This window comes from Rhipicephalus sanguineus, chromosome 2 (genome assembly GCF_013339695.2).
Source record: "Rhipicephalus sanguineus isolate Rsan-2018 chromosome 2, BIME_Rsan_1.4, whole genome shotgun sequence".
Classification (NCBI taxonomy): Eukaryota; Metazoa; Arthropoda; class Arachnida; order Ixodida; family Ixodidae; genus Rhipicephalus; species Rhipicephalus sanguineus.
In genome coordinates, this window is record NC_051177.1 from 205,285,461 (window position 1) to 205,288,421 (window position 2,961).

Below are 2,961 nucleotides of genomic sequence, written 5' to 3' on the forward strand. Positions count from 1 at the left end.
CACATTTGAACAACACGATGCTTGTGGGCGAAGGTGTGACGTTATGATGCATGCAAGCTCTAAGCCAACTCCAAAGGAAATTGTTTTGTGCTATTCCTTGCGATGAGGGAAGCGTACATCTCTTGCCACGGACACCGCAACTGTTGTGCTCTAAGCAGACATGTACCAGAATTATTCCAAAGCTCCAGTGTGTGTATTCAGGACAGGGCAGGCCATATGACACCGCCGTGAAAGTTCTCATTACTTTGTGTACATATTTGTACGCTGCATAATAAAGCCGCAGAAAGAAGTACAAAAGATTAGGCGTGCACAGAAAGAAGCCCTAAAGGAAGAGCCACGCTTCGTTTGCTAGACGACACTTGGCTGGGCCGATCATGTGCGTAGCGAGTGGTCCGAAATGTGTCGCAGAAAGAAGATCGAAAGAAAAAAGAGGCACATACCCTTTGTTAGGCGACACCTGGGTCGGTGGGCCACGGATAGAGCGGTCGTACTGAGTGGAGCCCCCTGCAAATAATACGTGATCAGCGTCGTGCTTCTCCTTAAGTACACGAATGTGTGCGGCATACCATAACTGCTGGTACTTTGCACATAAGCAGGACAGATGAAACCCAGAGGGCAGCCAAAAAGAGGGTGATTGTCAGTCCTTTACTTTGTTGCTCGGGTTGTGCGTGCTCCCAAGAAATTTTCTGAAGAAAAAAAAAACATCAACCATTCGAAAAGAATTCATATTTCATTGCTTTATACCTCCAAAGCAGAATACATCAGTTTATTGATTTATAGCTTCAGGGACTTGTCTAGCTGATAGAAGACCGCAGGTATTCAGAGCGTTTCCCCTTGTTTTCGCCTGTGGTTGGTACAAATTTACAGGAGCAGGTGGTCAGGTTCTGCAGTCAAACCCTCTCTTGCTGCACGCACCATCATGTTTCATCAGTCAATATGTCAGCTGCTGATTCCGCAATCTCCACGCTGGACAGTCGATCCTAAAAGGAGAGGACCGTTATTTTACACTATTCCAACGGTTACTGCCACTTTGCAAACAACTGCCGATAACATGTAATGTGAGACACATACTCCACCCCCCCCCCCCCCCCCCAAAAAAAAGGGTGTTACTTGACCACTACATAAGCGTTCCTCAAATCTACTATCCTGTGCAATACGTTTATCGGAAAACAAAAATCTTATTTAAATCGAACGTTAATACCAAATGCAATTGACATCTGTTTAGCACAAAAGTCAGCAATACAATAATGTAAGTGACAGTTTAGTAGCAGAAACACGACAGCAGGTGATTAGAAACAGAAATATTACAATTTACAATTTTCAGTGACCATAATCGGCATTTCACGTAGAGCTTGAATATGCTCGTACCTAATTGTTTTCCTCAAGGGGCATCTTCCACTTGACAGTTCATAACCTCGGCTGCACCGAACGTAAGGCATATCGGCGTCTGGAAGCTTCCAAGCTGCCTGATAGTAGATCATCCCAGCATGCCTTGGGCGGGATGTATGCTGTAAACAGTTCCAACGCAACACATTTATTATGGCGGGAAAAATCATTTGTGTTGTCTACGTACCTTTAAACATTCCGGCTTTGACAGTTAAATCACATGTATACTGATTCATTTTTTCTAACCACAATGACACGTTGCTTGCACCCTAGAACAGAACGAGAACACACAAAAAAAGTTATCTCAGTGCCGGAGAACAAATGTTTATCGCCAAGGAACTAAGGACATCGAAAGACATACCAACCACACTGACCATGTCTCCCTTTGAACTCCTACGTTGCACGATTGCTGGCATTCGTGCTATCTGAAAATCGTTAAGCCACAGCGTATCGCTTATCGCGTAACATATTCTCAGCTGCCCCGTTTCGATAGCAACGCATTTAGACGTAATCGAGCGACACAGAGCAAATACTGCCTGCAACAATGCGTAAAAGCATGACAACTTATTTTTCTGACTCGACCCAACTCTTACAGCAGCGTAAGCATGAGCATGAATTATCTGAATTTTGAATCCCGTACATTGTGATCTGTATGAATGCAACTATGGAATGAAGATGACTTCAGCATATATTTGTGGTAAGGTTTCAAGTTAGGTCAACACGCAGAAGTTTGAAGTCTGACGGAAGTCCGTCTGGTTGGGTTGATACGTGGTGACGCTGAAAACCCGAGGCACTGAGCCAACTAAAGCAAAAAGCACACGCACACATACACACACACACACGCACGCGCGCACACACACACACACACACACACATACACACAAGCGCACACACACGCACGCGCGAGCGCACACACACACGCACGCGCGAGCGCACACACACACACGCGCGCGCACACGAGCACACACGCACGCGCGCACACACACATACACACACGCACGCGCGAGCGCACACACACACGCGCACACACACACGCGCGCGCGAGCACACACACACACGCGAGCAAACACACGCGCACGAGCACACACACGCGCGCGCGCACACACACACACACAAGCACGAATGCGCGAGCAAACACACACACACACACACACACACACACGCACGCACGCGCGAGCACACACACACGCGCGCACGAGCACACACGCGCGCGCGCACACATACACGCACGCGCGAGCACACACACACGCGCGCACACACACACGCGCGCACGAGCACACACGCGAGCAAACACACACGCGCACACGCGCGCTCGCGCGAGCACACAAACACGCACGCACGCGCGAGCACATACACACACGCGAGCACACACACACGCGCGCACGAACACACACGCGAGCGAACACACGCGCGCACGCGCGAGCACACACACACACGCGCACGAGCACACACACACACGTACGCACGCACACACACGGAGTGGCCGGTATCAAGAGCTACTCGAGATAAAGACGTCGTGACAGTCATTTTTCTCTAGCGCGAGCACGTGCCTTCCCCCAGTCGATTGCGTGTCCC

At 49.3% G+C, this 2,961-nt stretch overlaps 1 long non-coding RNA gene across 1 annotated transcript; it reads right to left on the bottom strand.

Moving 5' to 3' along the window:
* Positions 1–829: 829 nt before the first annotated feature.
* On the bottom strand, positions 830–1,820 carry LOC125757296 (uncharacterized). Its single transcript, XR_007415223.1, has 4 exons — positions 1,748–1,820; positions 1,574–1,655; positions 1,369–1,508; positions 830–980 (listed from the first exon to the last, which is right to left on the bottom strand). It is a non-coding gene; the product is annotated as an uncharacterized LOC125757296 (long non-coding RNA).
* Between the last annotated feature and the right edge of the window lie 1,141 nt (positions 1,821–2,961).